Raw genomic sequence first — 19,642 nt, forward strand, 5'->3', positions numbered from 1 at the left:
AGCTGTTTCACTAGAAATTTACAAGTGTCGGTGGTCAACAGTGGCAGAGAATCGGGTGGCGTTTTCAATTTCAAAGGGAAGGAACGTGTTGATGTTAATTCTGTTACCAAAAGCGAAGTACCAGCTGCTTCCTCTTTCTAGATCTTCTCTCCTTTCGCCGTCCTCCCTGAGGGGTAACGTGGCCACGCCGTATACCTTTTCTGCTCTGGTACCGTTCGTTTGATACGCAGGAGCGCTGTGAAATAAATAGAAGGGCTACGGACAGACATCTGCCATCGTTGCGGCTGCCTTAAATCGTGTATTTGTCCCTTTAGCCCGTCATTTCCTTTCCGCTCAGTTGAGTTACGTGCAGCGTTAGGTTCCAGTCGAGAGCGGTGCCGCCGAACAACGCTCTGGGAGCGTGCGCGGAGGAGGGCGACCGAGATGGCGAGAGGTCTCCGAGGCAAGACTTAGGGGGAGCGGCTGAGGTCACTTGGTTTGTTCAGCTTGGAGAAGGGAAGGCCGAGGGGTGACCTCATCGCAGTCTACACCTTCCTCGAGGGGGACGGCGGAGGGGGAGGCGCTGACCTCCGCTCTCTCCGGTGACCGGCACTAGGACCCGAGGAAACGGGACGAAGCTGCGTCAGGGCAAGTTCAGACCGGACGTTGGGAAAAGGCTTTTCACTGAGAGGGCGGTCGGTCAGTCACGGAACAGGCTCCCCAGGGAAGCGGTCGCAGCCACCGAGCCTGTCAGGAGTTCAAGGAGCGTCTGAACGATGCTCTTAGTCGCACGGTTTAGTTTTAGGTAGTCCCGCGTGGAGCGGGGGCTTGGTCTCGGTGATCCGTATGGGTCCCTTCCAACTTGAGATACTCTAAGATTCTGTGAAATCTTCTGGGTTAGAAACGACCTTATTGTAATAGAGAATTCGCTGAACGTGGCTTTGTGCAAGGACTGTCGTCTTAGAATATCTTTTTTTTTTTTTCTCCCCCCCCCCCCCAGATATGAGAAAAGCTCTGTCCAGAGATATGGAGACGAAATCAGTTGTACCTCACCCTGTGACACCGGAAGACATTGAGTAACTGTAAGCTGTGATGCTCAGTGAAATTACTAAGAGCGTTAAGTTTCCCGTGCCTTTGCTTTCACTCTCCCATTCTCTTGTCTTGCGGCACGTCGCATTTGTTGAGGCCGTGGAAGCGACACCGGGAGCGATGGGTTGTCAGAACCAGGTCCTCCTGCCTGTCGCTGGTTTTGCTTACCTTCGCCGTCTCTGTGTACCAGCCTGCATCTCTCTCTCTGTTCCTCAATCCCTGTCCTCTCTTCTCTGTCCTGCTTTGTTTCGCTGCGTATGTCCCGTTCCCTGTCCCACCTTTATCCTTCCTTCCTTCTTCCTCGCCTTTTTCTTTGTCCTTTTGTCCTGCTCCCCGACCCTGTTTCTCGCTCCATCTGACCGTCCTTTTCCTGGCACCTTTGTGTCTCTGCTCCTTGCCCCCGTCTTTCTCTCCCCTCTGCCCAGTCCTCGTCTCCCTCTTTTGTCTCTCTGTCCCTCTGTCCTCCTTCTGCCTCTGCCCCTCTGTCCTGCTCCCTGCCCCTCTTGTTCTCACTCTGCCCCAGCGTCCCGCTCCCCGGTCCTCTTTCCCTCTGTTGCTCTCTCCTTTTATCTCTCCTTCTCCCTGCTCCCCAGCCCGGTTCTCTCACGCTCCCGCTTCCTTTTTTTATTCTCTGTTGCTCTGTCCTGCTCCCCGTGCCGCTGTCCCTCACCGTACCTCTCGGTCCGGCTCCCTGCCCTTATTCTCTTTTCCTCCCTCGCCGTGGCGCTGCCCGCCCAGGGTCGTTTCTGCCTCTCTGTCCCGCTCCCCGTCCTGGTTTGTCGGTCGCCGTCCCGCTGCCTCTCTTCCTGCCGCTTCTTCCTCCCTCTCTGTCAGGCTCCCTGTCCCCGTCCTTCACTCGCCGTCCCTTTCCTTGCCTCGTGCTTTCTCGCTCGCCGCCGCCGCCCCCCCCATCCAGCTGGCTGCCCCTTTTCTCCTCTCTTCTAGCGTCCTGCAGCTGGCTCCTCGGTTTTGGCGGCAGCCTGCACATAGCAGCCCAGCTCTCCAGCAGCCTGACGGACCGACCGTGTGTCTGTTCCACGCCGGACTGGCGAGCGTGGCCCTGGGTAGGACAGCCGAGGTGCCCCAGGGCCGGGCCCCGAGCCCCGGTGCGGAGTCTCTCCCGGAACCGGCTCTGTGTGTGACTGAATAAACGCTTGCGGTCTCTTTTGCCGTGCCGGCTGCGTTGGCGCTTCCTTTGCGGGGGGGGCGAGGGGCCGTGATGGAGGGCAGGGGAGGAGGGGTGTGGGGGGGGTATTAACGTATTCAACAAGGTCACATTGCTCGCATCCTCGGGATCCAAAAGTGATGCTTCTTGGCTCCGCCCCTGACCCATGCCAAGCCCCGCCCCTTACGCAAACTCCGCCCCTTACGCAAACTCCGCCCCCTACGCAAACTCCGCCCCCCTACGCAAACTCCGCCCCCCTACGCAAACTCCGCCCCCTACGCAAACTCCGCCCCCTACGCAAACTCCGCCCCCGACGCAAACTCCGCCCCCTACGCACGCAGCGCACAGCGCATGCTCGCTCGGTCCTGCCGCCTAGCGACCAAATTTCGGTACTGCAGCGGCAGCGCCGCGCATGCGCAGTGCAGCGCCACGCCCCCTCCCCGGAACCGGCTGCCGGCAGCCGGTGTGCAGGGGCTGCTGTGAGCCGAGGGAGGAGCGGAGGCGTCGCCGGGCTGCGGCTGCACGGAGGGAGAAGGTGAGCGGGGCAGCGGGACGGACCGGCGGGTCCCGGGGAAAGCCCCGAGGAGGGCGGCGGCAGCGGTGCCGCCTCCGAGGAGAGGCGGGGGGGGGCGGGGTCCGTGTCACAGAGGGGAGGGGGGCTGCCCGGAGCCGTGCGGCGGGTGGGGGGGGTGCGCGCCGTGTCGGAACCGGGCGGGGAGACCGTCCGGAGCCGCGCGGCGGGGGCTGCCCGGAGCCGGCGGGCGTCCGCGCCTTTCGGAGGTGGCTGAGGGGAGGCGGGGGCGGGGGCGGGGGGGGGGGGGCGCCAGCCCGGAGCCGCGCTGCGGAGCTCGGGGCTGCCGTCGCGGCTCGGCGGGGCTTTCGGGTGAGTCGGCTTTGGGGTGAGGGCACGGGACGGTGTCCCCGCAGGGTCAGGAAGCGTGGAAGGCTGCCTCCCGCGGCACGCCGGCAGTTGCAGTCTTGGGGCACGCGGCTGCTGGTCGGCCATATTGGCTCCCCGGAGCACGCCGGGAAGTGTAGTCTTACGGCACTCTAATGGCTGCCACGCGGCGCTTGCCAGTGCGTGCCGGGAGGCGTCGTTTTCGCGGACGTGGCTGCCGGACAGCCCGACTTGCTCTCGCAGGAGCGCGAGGTTGGGGTTTTTTTGCCGGTTTCGCGTGGTTTTCTGCAGGCTTCCAGCCGCTCCCGAGCAGCGGTGCGGCCGTGCTACGAGAGCGCGCGCGCGGCGAGGCGTTGCCCGGTGTCCCGAGACGAGCGCTACCGGTCGGACTCTCCGGAAGCCTGTCCGGCAGCCCCAGGCCGCCCCCGAGCCCTGGCGTGAAGGCGGCAAGCTGGCCCTCGCCTGTGCCGCTTTCTTCCTGAACAGGGGTGCTGGCGGCGGCGGCAGCGGCAGCAGCGCGGGGAAAGAGCGGCGTCTCCGGAAGCCCCTGCAGAAGGAGGAGGGTCTCCGGCCAGGGCCGACCTCCGGTAGTAACGGCCACTGCTTTTTCTTTCCCTCTCCCAGGCCGCGCTGAGGACGTGGTTGCCCGTCCCTCCCTTGGGGATGCCGTCGACTGCACCCGCCTCGCCTGTGCCTGGCCTGGCTCGCCTCGTGGCGTGGGGGCGAAAAGGGACAGGCGGCGGAGCGCTTACCGGCCGTGGACAGCAGCTGCCCTAAGGGAAGCTGGAATGGCCAGAGAAAGGTGAAGAAGAAGAAGAAGAAGAGATGGAAGGCTCTCCGGCCGGCAGCTGCCTCCCGCTGCAGGCAAGAGAGCGCCTGCCTCGCCGGGTGAGGAAAGATCCCTCGTTGCGCTCCGCGGCAGGTCAGGCTGCCGACGGGCACCGCAGGGTCGCCACGCGTAATCCAAAGCACGGTGCGGCCGCGTACCGAGGGAGGCAGGGAGGCAGGCTACTCATCTAGGCAGACTCGTCTCCTCGGAGCTGTAAGACACCCGTGTATTCTCTTAGGCGGAGGACAGCCGAGCGACCGGAGCGACAGCAAAGGAAAGGCGGAGAGCGGGAGAAAGAAGCGTCTGCGCTGGCAAGCTCTCCCGGCAGCGCCGAGAGCCAGAGCTGCGGTGAGTCCTGGGCCCGCGGGGCCCCATCGCCTCTCCTCTGCGTCGCGGGCCCTCCTCTGCCCCCCTCGCTTTCCCACCCCGCTGTGGGGTTTTTTGGTTTGCTTTCTGCTCCCCGCTATGTTCTTTTTCCATCTCGCTCTGACGGGCTGCCTGTCCCCACCTTTTTTAGGTCCTCGCTCTCTCTGCCCCGTAGCCCGTGGCTATTGTTTCCTTCTCTCTCTCCCTGTCTCTCTGTCCGGCCCCCAGCCACTGTTTCTGCATTCCTCCCCCTCGGTCCTGTAGCCTGTCGGTATTTCTGCCATCTCTGGCTCTCTCTGTGCGGCTCCTCGTTCCTGTTGTTCGAGGTCTTCCTTCTCGGCTCCGTAGCGAGTCGTCGTGAGTCTCTCTCTTTCTCCGTCCCTCTTGAGCCTCTTCCCTGCCCCTCGTTTTGAAGGCCCGCCTCTCTGTCCCGGCACCCGTCGCTATGGTTCCTTTTTTCGGTCTGGCTCCGTCTCGCTCCCCGTCCCTGTTTTTCTAAAGTCTCCCCTCTCTGCCTCCTAGCCCGTCGGTACCTTTTTCTTTCCCCGTCGCGGTTCGTCTGGCTCCCTGTCCCTCTTTCTTTCTTCCTTCCTTCCTTCCTCCCTGTCTGCCCCGCAGCCCGTCCCTTCGTTCCTTTCTCCTTCCCTCTCTGTCCCTCTCCCGGTCCCCGGCTTTAAACTCTGCTTCTCTGCCCGGTAGCTCGCCACCGTCTTACCTTTCCCCGTCTCTCTCTCTGTCCAGCTCCCTCTCTCGAATCTTCAATTCCTCCCTGTCGCTGCAGAAGCCTGTCGGGACTTTTTCCCCTGCCCGGCTTGCCTCTCCCTGTCTCGCGATTCCTCCCTCTCTGCCCTCTTAGCCGCGACCGTTTTTATATTCTCCGTCTCTCTCTCTCTCGGTCCGCCTCGAGATCCCGATTGTTTTTTAAAGCGACCGAATCGTCGAGGTTGGCAGAGACCTTTACGATTATCGGGTGGAACCGCGAACCTGGCGCTGGCAAGTCCCCCTCTGCCCCGCAGCCCGTCCCTTCCCTTCCGACGGCCTCTTTCTCCACCTCCCTCTGTCCGGCTCCCGGCCCCTCTTTTCCACTTCCGCCCTCTGTACCCTGTGGCTTTCCCCCTCTTCTTTCTCTCTCTGTCTCTGTTTGAGGAGGAGCAGCTGCCGCCCCAGCGTTCGCACCCCGTTCACGGTGTCGCGCGCACGCTTCTTCTCGGGCGCGCTTCCTCCTCCTCCTCCTCCTTCGGGCTCGACCCGAGGCTTCCGGCGGCAGCAGTCTCCGGGTGTCGGATTTTGTAAAATAATTAACGTAACTGAAAGGTGCAGCAGCGGGATCGGCCCGGGCGGGGCGCCTCCAAAGAGAGGGACCCCGAACAAAGAAATCCCGGGGCCGTTCCACGCTTGGGTCCCGGACACCCGCCCCTCGCGCGCTGTCCGCGCGTCCCTTAGTCCCGCGGTGCCTTTTGGTCTGGGGTCTTCTACCGTCGTCTCGGATTCTTCTTCTGTATAGCTGTGGGCGGTGCGTTATTCCACAGGTGCTGCTGCGCCGATGCTCCGTACGTTCGCAGTAACGGGTAGAGCGGAAGGCTCCGTGGCCAGGGAAGAGCGGCACGGACGCGTTCCTGCTCGCTCCGTTGCACCGGAATTTCGACGGCTGGGTTCGGCCGCTAAATTGATGGCGCTACCGGAAGAAATTTCAGAAAAGTGAGTACTGTGCTTGTCTTTAATCTTTTAAAGTAATTTTTCTACGGGCGCCCGGTCCGTGGCTTAGATATTTGGTTTGCGGCGAAACAGACCCGGAACGTGGCTCCAAGTAGCGTTCCGATTCGCTGAAATTCCCCGTAGTCAGAGAGCAAGAATGGTGAATGTTGCTTGGCGGTTTGAAATCTCAGGCTTTCTCTGAAAGCTGACCTGCCAGAATGAGCCGAAAGCAGGCCGAACGCCAATAGGGATGCCGCAGAAAAGGTCCTCTTCTTGACAGGAGAAGAGCTTGGCGAAACGTCAGCGCCGTTTCCCGTAGGGCCTCCGACGTACCGGTTCGGCAAGCGTGAGCTTTGTGCGATTCCCTCGGGGACGATGGCGAACAAACCTTGTACGGCAGAGAGCATCTTAGCTTACTTTCCATCTCCTGCTCGGTTACTTGCAGAATATTTAATTTGGCGTCGCACGGACCCAGAGGGACGGGTCCCCAACTCATGCTGGTAGGGCAACCCCAGTACCAGCCGGTAAAATCGGAAAAGAGTGCGACGTTTTGAAACGTTTGCCTTGCGAGGAGAAGGGCCGTCTCTCGTTAGGCAACTGAATTCTGCGACCGATTTCCACGCCTCACGCGCGTGCGTGCGCGCACACGCGCCCCCCCCCCCCCCCCCCCCCAACAGGCAGGCTTTGAAGGAGGCAGTCCCTAAGGCAACGCGATCTAAAACGTGGAAGTTTTTTTTTCTATTTTTAATAGTTTCTTACGGATAGGAGGCTCGTGTGAGCGTTTAGCCTGTCCTGTCCTTAATTCTGAACCCACTGGCTGGTGCAGAAGGACGGTCGTGTGACAAAAACAGCATGAAATTTGTCCCTGTGCCGGCTGCGTCCCGTGGTAAAGGAGTACATCTGTTATTCCTGCGTGAAAGATGTTTGATGAGCGTACCGCATCGTCAGAGCTGCTCTTGGTCTGCCTGCAAGCCGTGGGTTATGATTTAGAAATACGTTCGCCTACCGTTCCTTAACTGTGTGGTTTTGGTTTTTATTTTTTCAAAGAAAGGGTGGCTTTTTCGTCGATCTCTTTGTGAGAGTATCAAATCAGGCGGCGGTAAATACGTAGAAGCAACTAGGCGTACTACGGCGTGTACCGGACAGCGTTGGCGTGCCGCTCTGCTAGCAGCGGAGAGCCAGATGAGGATGCCCGTGGTAAGTACTCGCTCTGCCTCCGGCTGAACGGAAAGATTCTCATGTGGAGGGTTCCTGGGCTTGTCTGTGTGATTAGCATTACTTTTTTTTTTTTTTTTTTTTTTTTTTAATATGAAACAGGGTCAGATAATTGTTGATGAGTGGGACTTTGCGTACTCCTTTAGGTAGTTTTTCGTACTGAACCTTAGATCGGTTACAAAACTTAATCTTTGTGCAGTTTACACGTTTTGTAGCAACTACAAAGACATTTATCCTGTAGGTAAGCTGAAAATAAAAATGCGGTTTCTCACCTGATTTTTCTTTCGGAGGAACGCTCGCCCCCAGCGGCTGGTTTTTTTTGCTAGTGTTGTCGGGGGGAAGGAACGGCGGCGCTTGCCTGATTTCTTCCCCTAGCCAGGGACCTGAAACTTTGTTTTCCTCAGCTGTTTCACTAGAAATTTACAAGTGTCGGTGGTCAACAGTGGCAGAGAATTGGGTGGCGTTTTCAATTTCAAAGGGAAGGAACGTGTTGATGTTAATTCTGTTACCAAAAGCGAAGTACCAGCTGCTTCCTCTTTCTAGATCTTCTCTCCTTTCGCCGTCCTCCCCGAGGGGTAACGTGGCCACGCCGTATACCTTTTCTGCTCTGGTACCGTTCGTTTGATACGCAGGAGCGCTGTGAAATAACTAGAAGGGCTACGGACAGACATCTGCCATCGTTGCGGCTGCCTTAAATCGTGTATTTGTCCCTTTAGCCCGTCATTTCCTTTCCGCTCAGTTGAGTTACGTGCAGCGTTAGGTTCCAGTCGAGAGTGGTGCCGCCGAACAACGCTCTGGGAGCGTGCGCGGAGGAGAGCGACCGAGATGGCGAGAGGTCTCCGAGGCAAGACTTAGGGGGAGCGGCTGAGGTCACTCGGTTTGTTCAGCTTGGAGAAGGGAAGGCCGAGGGGTGACCTCATCGCAGTCTACACCTTCCTCGAGGGGGAGGCGCTGACCTCCGCTCTCTCCGGTGACCGGCACTAGGACCCGAGGAAACGGGACGAAGCTGCGTCAGGGCAAGTTCAGACCGGACGTTGGGAAAAGGCTTTTCACTGAGAGGGCGGTCGGTCAGTCACGGAACAGGCTCCCCAGGGAAGCGGTCGCAGCCACTGAGCCTGTCAGGAGTTCAAGGAGCGTCTGAACGATGCTCTTAGTCGCACGGTTTAGTTTTAGGTAGTCCCGCGTGGAGCGGGGGCTTGGTCTCGGCGATCCGTATGGGTCCCTTCCAACTTGAGATACTCTATGATTCTGTGAAATCTTCTGGGTTAGAAACGACCTTATTGTAATAGAGAATTCGCTGAACGTGGCTTTGTGCAAGGACTGTCGTCTTAGAATATCTTTTTTTTTTTTTTCCCCCCCCCCCCCCCCCCCCCCCCAGATATGAGAAAAGCTCTGTCCAGAGATATGGAGACGAAATCAGTTGTACCTCACCCTGTGACACCGGAAGACATTGAGTAACTGTAAGCTGTGATGCTCAGTGAAATTACTAAGAGCGTTAAGTTTCCCGTGCCTTTGCTTTCACTCTCCCATTCTCTTGTCTTGCGGCACGTCGCATTTTTTGAGGCCGTGGAAGCGACACCGGGAGCGATGGGTTGTCAGAACCAGGTCCTCCTGCCTGTCGCTGGTTTTGCTTACCTTCGCCGTCTCTGTGTACCAGCCTGCATCTCTCTCTCTGTTCCTCAATCCCTGTCCTCTCTTCTCTGTTCTGCTTTGTTTCACTGCGTATGTCCCGTTCCCTGTCCCACCTTTATCCTTCCTTCCTTCTTCCTCGCCTTTTTCTTTGTCCTTTTGTCCTGCTCCCCGACCCTGTTTCTCGCTCCATCTGACCGTCCTTTTCCTGGCACCTTTGTGTCTCTGCTCCTTGCCCCCGTCTTTCTCTCCCCTCTGCCCAGTCCTCGTCTCCCTCTTTTGTCTCTCTGTCCCTCTGTCCTCCTTCTGCCTCTGCCCCTCTGTCCTGCTCCCTGCCCCTCTTGTTCTCACTCTGCCCCAGCGTCCCGCTCCCCGGTCCTCTTTCCCTCTGTTGCTCTCTCCTTTTATCTCTCCTTCTCCCTGCTCCCCAGCCCGGTTCTCTCACGCTCCCGCTTCCTTTTTTTATTCTCTGTTGCTCTGTCCTGCTCCCCGTGCCGCTGTCCCTCACCGTACCTCTCGGTCCGGCTCCCTGCCCTTATTCTCTTTTCCTCCCTCGCCGTGGCGCTGCCCGCCCAGGGTCGTTTCTGCCTCTCTGTCCCGCTCCCCGTCCTGGTTTGTCGGTCGCCGTCCCACTGCCTCTCTTCCTGCCGCTTCTTCCTCCCTCTCTGTCAGGCTCCCTGTCCCCGTCCTTCACTCGCCGTCCCTTTCCTTGCCTCGTGCTTTCTCGCTCGCCGCCGCCGCCCCCCCCATCCAGCTGGCTGCCCCTTTTCTCCTCTCTTCTAGCGTCCTGCAGCTGGCTCCTCGGTTTTGGCGGCAGCCTGCACATAGCAGCCCAGCTCTCCAGCAGCCTGACGGACCGACCGTGTGTCTGTTCCACGCCGGACTGGCGAGCGTGGCTCTGGGTAGGACAGCCGAGGTGCCCCAGGGCCGGGCCCCGAGCCCCGGTGCGGAGTCTCTCCCGGAACCGGCTCTGTGTGTGACTGAATAAACGCTTGCGGTCTCTTTTGCCGTGCCGGCTGCGTTGGCGCTTCCTTTGCGGGGGGGGCGAGGGGCCGTGATGGAGGGCAGGGGAGGAGGGGTGTGGGGGGGGTATTAACGTATTCAACAAGGTCACATTGCTCGCATCCTCGGGATCCAAAAGTGATGCTTCTTGGCTCTGCCCCTGACCCATGCCAAACTCCGGCCCCCCCCCCCCCCCCCCCCCCCCCCGCAAACTCCGGCCCCCCCTGCAAACTCCGCCCTTCATGGAAACTCCGCCCCTGGTGCAAACTCCGCCCTGATGCAAGCCAAGCCCCCCCATGCAAACTCCGCCCCCACACAAACTCTGACCCTGGTACACGCCAAGCCCCGCCCCGATGCAAACTCTGCCCCTCATGCAAACTCCGCCCCTCACGCAAACTCCGCCCCGACTTATGCCAAGCCCCGCCCCTCATGCAAACCCCGCCCCTCACACAAACTCCGCCCCTGATGCAAGCCAAGCCCCGCCCCTGATGTAAACTCCGCCCCCGGTGCAAACTCTGCCCCGATGCAACCCAAGCCCCGCCCCCGACGCAAACTCCGCCCCTCACGCAAACCCCGCCCCTCACACAAACTCCGCCCCCGGTGCAAACTCCGCCCCGACGCAAGCCAAGCCCCGCCCCTCATGCAAACTCCGCCCCGATGCATGCCAAACTCCGCCCCTCACGATAACTCCGCCCCTCACGCAAACTCCGCCCTCGACGCAAACTCCGCCCCAACGCAAGCCAAGCCCCGCCCCTCACACAAACTCCGCCCCCCGACGCTAACTCCGCCCCTCACGCAAACTCCGCCCCCGACGCACGCCAAGCCCCGCCCCCGACGCAAACCCCGCCCCTCACGCAAACTCCGCCCCTCACGCAAACCCCGCCCCTCATGCAAACTCCGCCCCCGACGCAAACTCCGCCCCTCACGCAAACTCCGCCCCCGACGCACGCCAAGCCCCGCCCCCGACGCAAACCCCGCCCCTCACGCAAACTCCGCCCCTCACGCAAACCCCGCCCCTCACGCAAACTCCGCCCCCGACGCACGCCAAGCCCCGCCCCTCACGAAAACTCCGCCCCCGACGCAAACTCCGCCCCTCACGCAAACTCCGCCCCCGACGCACGCCAATCCCCGCCCCTCACTCAAACTCCGCCCCGACGCAAACTCCTCCCCCGACGCACGCCAAGCCCCACCCCTCACGCAAACTCCGCCCCTGATGCAATGCCAAGCCCCCCTCACGCAAACTCCGCCCCTGATGCACGCCAAGCCCCGCCCCTCACGCAAACTCCGCCCCCGACGCAAACTCCGCCCCTCACGCAAACTCCGCCCCGACTTATGCCAAGCCCCGCCCCTCACACAAACTCCGCCCCTCACTCAAACTCCGCCCCGACGCAAGCCAAGCCCCGCCCCTGATGTAAACTCCGCCCCCGGCGCAAACTCCGCCCCGATGCAAGCCAAGCCCCGCCCCTCACACAAACTCCGCCCCCCGAAGCTAGCCCCGCCCCTCACGCAAACTCCGCCCCCGACCCACGCCAAGCCCCGCCCCCGACGCAAACTCCGCCCCTCACACAAACTCCGCCCCTCACGCAAACTCCGCCCCTCACGCAAACTCCGCCCCGACGCACGCCAAGCCCCGCCCCTCACGAAAACTCCGCCCCCGACGCAAACTCCTCCCCCGACGCACGCCAAGCCCCGCCCCTCACGCAAACTCCGCCCCCGACGCATGCCAAGCCCCGCCCCTCACGCAAACTCCGCCCCTCACGCAAACTCCGCCCCTCACGCAAACTCCGCCCCGACGCACGCCAAGCCCCGCCCCTCACGAAAACTCCGCCCCCGACGCAAACTCCTCCCCCGACGCACGCCAAGCCCCGCCCCTCACGCAAACTCCGCCCCTCACGCAAACTCCGCCCCTCACGCAAACCCCGCCCCTCACGCAAACCCCGCCCCTCACGCAAACTCCGCCCCCGACGCACGCCAAGCCCCGCCCCTCACGCAAACTCCGCCCCCGACGCACGCCAAGCCCCGCCCCTCACTCAAACTCCGCCCCCGACGCAAACTCCTCCCCCGACGCACGCCAAGCCCCGCCCCTCACGCAAACTCCGCCCCCGACGCATGCCAAGCCCCGCCCCTCACGCAAACCCCGCCCCCGACGCAAACTCCGCCCGCGACGCACGCCAAGCCCCGCCCCTCACGCAAACTCCGCCCCCGACGCACGCCAAGCCCCGCCCCTCACGCAGCCCACAGCGCATGCTCGCTCGGTGCTGCCGCCTAGTGACCAAATTTCGGTACTGCAGCGGCAGCGCCGCGCATGCGCAGTGCAGCGCCACGCCCCCTCCCCGGAACCGGCTGCCGGCAGCCGGTGTGCAGGGGCTGCTGTGAGCCGAGGGAGGAGCGGAGGCGTCGCCGGGCTGCGGCTGCACGGAGGGAGAAGGTGAGCGGGGCAGCGGGACGGACCGGCGGGTCCCGGGGAAAGCCCCGAGGAGGGCGGCGGCAGCGGTGCCGCCTCCGAGGAGAGGCGGGGGGGCGGCGGGGTCCGTGTCACAGAGGGGAGGGGGGCTGCCCGGAGCCGTGCGGCGGGTGGGGGGGTGCGCGCCGTGTCGGAACCGGGCGGGGAGACCGTCCGGAGCCGCGCGGCGGGGGCTGCCCGGAGCCGGCGGGCGTCCGCGCCTTTCGGAGGTGGCTGAGGGGAGGCGGGGGCGGGGGCGGGGGGGGGGGCGCCAGCCCGGAGCCGCGCTGCGGAGCTCGGGGCTGCCGTCGCGGCTCGGCGGGGCTTTCGGGTGAGTCGGCTTTGGGGTGAGGGCACGGGACGGTGTCCCCGCAGGGTCAGGAAGCGTGGAAGGCTGCCTCCCGCGGCACGCCGGCAGTTGCAGTCTTGGGGCACGCGGCTGCTGGTCGGCCATATTGGCTCCCCGGAGCACGCCGGGAAGTGTAGTCTTACGGCACTCTAATGGCTGCCACGCGGCGCTTGCCAGTGCGTGCCGGGAGGCGTCGTTTTCGCGGACGTGGCTGCCGGACAGCCCGACTTGCTCTCGCAGGAGCGCGAGGTTGGGGTTTTTTTGCCGGTTTCGCGTGGTTTTCTGCAGGCTTCCAGCCGCTCCCGAGCAGCGGTGCGGCCGTGCTACGAGAGCGCGCGCGCGGCGAGGCGTTGCCCGGTGTCCCGAGACGAGCGCTACCGGTCGGACTCTCCGGAAGCCTGTCCGGCAGCCCCAGGCCGCCCCCGAGCCCTGGCGTGAAGGCGGCAAGCTGGCCCTCGCCTGTGCCGCTTTCTTCCTGAACAGGGGTGCTGGCGGCGGCGGCAGCGGCAGCAGCGCGGGGAAAGAGCGGCGTCTCCGGAAGCCCCTGCAGAAGGAGGAGGGTCTCCGGCCAGGGCCGACCTCCGGTAGTAACGGCCACTGCTTTTTCTTTCCCTCTCCCAGGCCGCGCTGAGGACGTGGTTGCCCGTCCCTCCCTTGGGGATGCCGTCGACTGCACCCGCCTCGCCTGTGCCTGGCCTGGCTCGCCTCGTGGCGTGGGGGCGAAAAGGGACAGGCGGCGGAGCGCTTACCGGCCGTGGACAGCAGCTGCCCTAAGGGAAGCTGGAATGGCCAGAGAAAGGTGAAGAAGAAGAAGAAGAAGAGATGGAAGGCTCTCCGGCCGGCAGCTGCCTCCCGCTGCAGGCAAGAGAGCGCCTGCCTCGCCGGGTGAGGAAAGATCCCTCGTTGCGCTCCGCGGCAGGTCAGGCTGCCGACGGGCACCGCAGGGTCGCCACGCGTAATCCAAAGCACGGTGCGGCCGCGTACCGAGGGAGGCAGGGAGGCAGGCTACTCATCTAGGCAGACTCGTCTCCTCGGAGCTGTAAGACACCCGTGTATTCTCTTAGGCGGAGGACAGCCGAGCGACCGGAGCGACAGCAAAGGAAAGGCGGAGAGCGGGAGAAAGAAGCGTCTGCGCTGGCAAGCTCTCCCGGCAGCGCCGAGAGCCAGAGCTGCGGTGAGTCCTGGGCCCGCGGGGCCCCATCGCCTCTCCTCTGCGTCGCGGGCCCTCCTCTGCCCCCCTCGCTTTCCCACCCCGCTGTGGGGTTTTTTGGTTTGCTTTCTGCTCCCCGCTATGTTCTTTTTCCATCTCGCTCTGACGGGCTGCCTGTCCCCACCTTTTTTAGGTCCTCGCTCTCTCTGCCCCGTAGCCCGTGGCTATTGTTTCCTTCTCTCTCTCCCTGTCTCTCTGTCCGGCCCCCAGCCACTGTTTCTGCATTCCTCCCCCTCGGTCCTGTAGCCTGTCGGTATTTCTGCCATCTCTGGCTCTCTCTGTGCGGCTCCTCGTTCCTGTTGTTCGAGGTCTTCCTTCTCGGCTCCGTAGCGAGTCGTCGTGAGTCTCTCTCTTTCTCCGTCCCTCTTGAGCCTCTTCCCTGCCCCTCGTTTTGAAGGCCCGCCTCTCTGTCCCGGCACCCGTCGCTATGGTTCCTTTTTTCGGTCTGGCTCCGTCTCGCTCCCCGTCCCTGTTTTTCTAAAGTCTCCCCTCTCTGCCTCCTAGCCCGTCGGTACCTTTTTCTTTCCCCGTCGCGGTTCGTCTGGCTCCCTGTCCCTCTTTCTTTCTTTCTTCCTTCCTTCCTCCCTGTCTGCCCCGCAGCCCGTCCCTTCGTTCCTTTCTCCTTCCCTCTCTGTCCCTCTCCCGGTCCCCGGCTTTAAACTCTGCTTCTCTGCCCGGTAGCTCGCCACCGTCTTACCTTTCCCCGTCTCTCTCTCTGTCCAGCTCCCTCTCTCGAATCTTCAATTCCTCCCTGTCGCTGCAGAAGCCTGTCGGGACTTTTTCCCCTGCCCGGCTTGCCTCTCCCTGTCTCGCGATTCCTCCCTCTCTGCCCTCTTAGCCGCGACCGTTTTTATATTCTCCGTCTCTCTCTCTCGGTCCGCCTCGAGATCCCGATTGTTTTTTAAAGCGACCGAATCGTCGAGGTTGGCAGAGACCTTTACGATTATCGGGTGGAACCGCGAACCTGGCGCTGGCAAGTCCCCCTCTGCCCCGCAGCCCGTCCCTTCCCTTCCGACGGCCTCTTTCTCCACCTCCCTCTGTCCGGCTCCCGGCCCCTCTTTTCCACTTCCGCCCTCTGTACCCTGTGGCTTTCCCCCTCTTCTTTCTCTCTCTGTCTCTGTTTGAGGAGGAGCAGCTGCCGCCCCAGCGTTCGCACCCCGTTCACGGTGTCGCGCGCACGCTTCTTCTCGGGCGCGCTTCCTCCTCCTCCTCCTCCTTCGGGCTCGACCCGAGGCTTCCGGCGGCAGCAGTCTCCGGGTGTCGGATTTTGTAAAATAATTAACGTAACTGAAAGGTGCAGCAGCGGGATCGGCCCGGGCGGGGCGCCTCCAAAGAGAGGGACCCCGAACAAAGAAATCCCGGGGCCGTTCCACGCTTGGGTCCCGGACACCCGCCCCTCGCGCGCTGTCCGCGCGTCCCTTAGTCCCGCGGTGCCTTTTGGTCTGGGGTCTTCTACCGTCGTCTCGGATTCTTCTTCTGTATAGCTGTGGGCGGTGCGTTATTCCACAGGTGCTGCTGCGCCGATGCTCCGTACGTTCGCAGTAACGGGTAGAGCGGAAGGCTCCGTGGCCAGGGAAGAGCGGCACGGACGCGTTCCTGCTCGCTCCGTTGCACCGGAATTTCGACGGCTGGGTTCGGCCGCTAAATTGATGGCGCTACCGGAAGAAATTTCAGAGAAGTGAGTACTGTGCTTGTCTTTAATCTTTTAAAGTAATTTTTCTACGGGCGCCCGGTCCGTGGCTTAGATATTTGGTTTGCGGCGAAACAGACCCGGAACGTGGCTCCAAGTAGCGTTCCGATTCGCTGAAATTCCCCGTAGTCAGAGAGCAAGAATGGTGAATGTTGCTTGGCGGTTTGAAATCTCAGGCTTTCTCTGAAAGCTGACCTGCCAGAATGAGCCGAAAGCAGGCCGAACGCCAATAGGGATGCCGCAGAAAAGGTCCTCTTCTTGACAGGAGAAGAGCTTGGCGAAACGTCAGCGCCGTTTCCCGTAGGGCCTCCGACGTACCGGTTCGGCAAGCGTGGGCTTTGTGCGATTCCCTCGGGGACGATGGCGAACAAACCTTGTACGGCAGAGAGCATCTTAGCTTACTTTCCATCTCCTGCTCGGTTACTTGCAGAATATTTAATTTGGCGTCGCACGGACCCAGAGGGACGGGTCCCCAACTCATGCTGGTAGGGCAACCCCAGTACCAGCCGGTAAAATCGGAAAAGAGTGCGACGTTTTGAAACGTTTGCCTTGCGAGGAGAAGGGCCGTCTCTCGTTAGGCAACTGAATTCTGCGACCGATTTCCACGCCTCACGCGCGTGCGTGCGCGCACACGCGCCCCCCCCCCCCCCCCCCAACAGGCAGGCTTTGAAGGAGGCAGTCCCTAAGGCAACGCGATCTAAAACGTGGAAGTTTTTTTTTCTATTTTTAATAGTTTCTTACGGATAGGAGGCTCGTGTGAGCGTTTAGCCTGTCCTGTCCTTAATTCTGAACCCACTGGCTGGTGCAGAAGGACGGTCGTGTGACAAAAACAGCATGAAATTTGTCCCTGTGCCGGCTGCGTCCCGTGGTAAAGGAGTACATCTGTTATTCCTGCGTGAAAGATGTTTGATGAGCGTACCGCATCGTCAGAGCTGCTCTCGGTCTGCCTGCAAGCCGTGGGTTATGATTTAGAAATACGTTCGCCTACCGTTCCTTAACTGTGTGGTTTTGGTTTTTATTTTTTCAAAGAAAGGGTGGCTTTTTCGTCGATCTCTTTGTGAGAGTATCAAATCAGGCGGCGGTAAATACGTAGAAGCAACTAGGCGTACTACGGCGTGTACCGGACAGCGTTGGCGTGCCGCTCTGCTAGCAGCGGAGAGCCAGATGAGGATGCCCGTGGTAAGTACTCGCTCTGCCTCCGGCTGAACGGAAAGATTCTCATGTGGAGGGTTCCTGGGCTTGTCTGTGTGATTAGCATTACTTTTTTTTTTTTTTTTTTTTTTTTTAATATGAAACAGGGTCAGATAATTGTTGATGAGTGGGACTTTGCGTACTCCTTTAGGTAGTTTTTCGTACTGAACCTTAGATCAGTTACAAAACTTAATCTTTGTGCAGTTTACACGTTTTGTAGCAACTACAAAGACATTTATCCTGTAGGTAAGCTGAAAATAAAAATGCGGTTTCTCACCTGATTTTTCTTTCGGAGGAACGCTCGCCCCCAGCGGCTGGTTTTTTTTGCTAGTGTTGTCGGGGGGAAGGAACGGCGGCGCTTGCCTGATTTCTTCCCCTAGCCAGGGACCTGAAACTTTGTTTTCCTCAGCTGTTTCACTAGAAATTTACAAGTGTCGGTGGTCAACAGTGGCAGAGAATTGGGTGGCGTTTTCAATTTCAAAGGGAAGGAACGTGTTGATGTTAATTCTGTTACCAAAAGCGAAGTACCAGCTGCTTCCTCTTTCTAGATCTTCTCTCCTTTCGCCGTCCTCCCCGAGGGGTAACGTGGCCACGCCGTATACCTTTTCTGCTCTGGTACCGTTCGTTTGATACGCAGGAGCGCTGTGAAATAACTAGAAGGGCTACGGACAGACATCTGCCATCGTTGCGGCTGCCTTAAATCGTGTATTTGTCCCTTTAGCCCGTCATTTCCTTTCCGCTCAGTTGAGTTACGTGCAGCGTTAGGTTCCAGTCGAGAGCGGTGCCGCCGAACAACGCTCTGGGAGCGTGCGCGGAGGAGGGCGACCGAGATGGCGAGAGGTCTCCGAGGCAAGACTTAGGGGGAGCAGCTGAGGTCACTTGGTTTGTTCAGCTTGGAGAAGGGAAGGCCGAGGGGTGACCTCATCGCAGTCTACACCTTCCTCGAGGGGGACGGCGGAGGGGGAGGCGCTGACCTCCGCTCTCTCCGGTGACCGGCACTAGGACCCGAGGAAACGGGACGAAGCTGCGTCAGGGCAAGTTCAGACCGGACGTTGGGAAAAGGCTTTTCACTGAGAGGGCGGTCGGTCAGTCACGGAACAGGCTCCCCAGGGAAGCGGTCGCAGCCACCGAGCCTGTCAGGAGTTCAAGGAGCGTCTGAACGATGCTCTTAGTCGCACGGTTTAGTTTTAGGTAGTCCCGCGTGGAGCGGGGGCTTGGTCTCGGTGATCCGTATGGGTCCCTTCCAACTTGAGATACTCTATGATTCTGTGAAATCTTCTGGGTTAGAAACGACCTTATTGTAATAGAGAATTCGCTGAACGTGGCTTTGTGCAAGGACTGTCGTCTTAGAATATCTTTTTTTTTTTTTCTCCCCCCCCCCCCCCCCCCCAGATATGAGAAAAGCTCTGTCCAGAGATATGGAGACGAAATCAGTTGTACCTCACCGTGTGACACCGGAAGACATTGAGTAACTGTAAGCTGTGATGCTCAGTGAAATTACTAAGAGCGTTAAGTTTCCCGTGCCTTTGCTTTCACTCTCCCATTCTCTTGTCTTGCGGCACGTCGCATTTGTTGAGGCCGTGGAAGCGACACCGGGAGCGATGGGTTGTCAGAACCAGGTCCTCCTGCCCGTCGCTGGTTTTGCTTACCTTCGCCGTCTCTGTGTACCAGCCTGCGTCTCTCTCTCTCTCTGTTCCTCAATCCCTGTCCTCTCTTCTCTGTTCTGCTTTGTTTCGCTGCGTATGTCCCGTTCCCTGTCCCACCTTTATCCTTCCTTCCTTCTTCCTCGCCTTTTTCTTTGTCCTTTTGTCCTGCTCCCCGACCCTGTTTCTCGCTCCATCTGACCGTCCTTTTCCTGGCACCTTGGTGTCTCTGCTCCTTGCCCCCGTCTTTCTCTCCCCTCTGCCCAGTCCTCGTCTCCCTCTTTTGTCTCTCTGTCCCTCTGTCCTCCTTCTGCCTCTGCCCCTCTGTCCTGCTCCCTGCCCCTCTTGTTCTCACTCTGCCCCAGCGTCCCGCTCCCCGGTCCTCTTTCCCTCTGTTGCTCTCTCCTTTTATCTCTCCTTCTCCCTGCTCCCCAGCCCGGTTCTCTCACGCTCCCGCTTCCTTTTTTATTCTCTGTTGCTCTGTCCTGCTCCCCGTGCCGCTGTCCCTCGCCGTACCTCTCGGTCCGGCTCCCTGCCCTTATTCTCTTTTCCTCCCTCGCCGTGGCGCTGCCCGCCCAGGGTCGTTTCTGCCTCTCTGTCCCGCTCCCCGTCCTGGTTTGTCGGTCGCCGTCCCGCTGCCTCTCTTCCTGCCGCTTCTTCCTCCCTCTCTGTCAGGCTCCCTGTCCCCGTCCTTCACTCGCCGTCCCTTTCCTTGCCTCGTGCTTTCTCGCTCGCCGCCGCCGCCCCCCCCATCCAGCTGGCTGCCCCTTTTCTCCTCTCTTCTAGCGTCCTGCAGCTGGCTCCTCGGTTTTGGCGGCAGCCTGCACATAGCAGCCCAGCTCTCCAGCAGCCTGACGGACCGACCGTGTGTCTGTTCCACGCCGGACTGGCGAGCGTGGCTCAGGGTAGGACAGCCGAGGTGCCCCAGGGCCGGGCCCCGAGCCCCGGTGCGGAGTCTCTCCCGGAACCGGCTCTGTGTGTGACTGAATAAACGCTTGCGGTCTCTTTTGCCGTGCCGGCTGCGTTGGCGCTTCCTTTGCGGGGGGGGGCGAGGGGCCGTGATGGAGGGCAGGGGAGGAGGGGTGTGGGGGGGGTATTAACGTATTCAACAAGGTCACATTGCTCGCATCCTCGGGATCCAAAAGTGATGCTTCTTGGCTCCGCCCCTGACCCATGCCAAACTCCGGCCCCCCCCCCCCCCCCCCCCCCCCCCGCAAACTCCGGCCCCCCCCGCAAACTCCGCCCCTCA

At 60.9% G+C, this 19,642-nt stretch overlaps 1 long non-coding RNA gene across 1 annotated transcript; it reads left to right on the top strand.

The window, feature by feature from the left end:
- The first annotated feature begins 7,058 nt into the window (after window positions 1-7,058).
- LOC129210056 (uncharacterized) lies at window positions 7,059-9,817 on the top strand. The gene is made up of 3 exons (XR_008578293.1): window positions 7,059-7,218; window positions 8,615-8,696; window positions 9,649-9,817. It is a non-coding gene; the product is annotated as an uncharacterized LOC129210056 (long non-coding RNA).
- Window positions 9,818-19,642: the final 9,825 nt, after the last annotated feature.

Source organism: Grus americana, chromosome 9 (assembly GCF_028858705.1).
Source record: "Grus americana isolate bGruAme1 chromosome 9, bGruAme1.mat, whole genome shotgun sequence".
NCBI classification, from domain to species: domain Eukaryota; kingdom Metazoa; phylum Chordata; class Aves; order Gruiformes; family Gruidae; genus Grus; species Grus americana.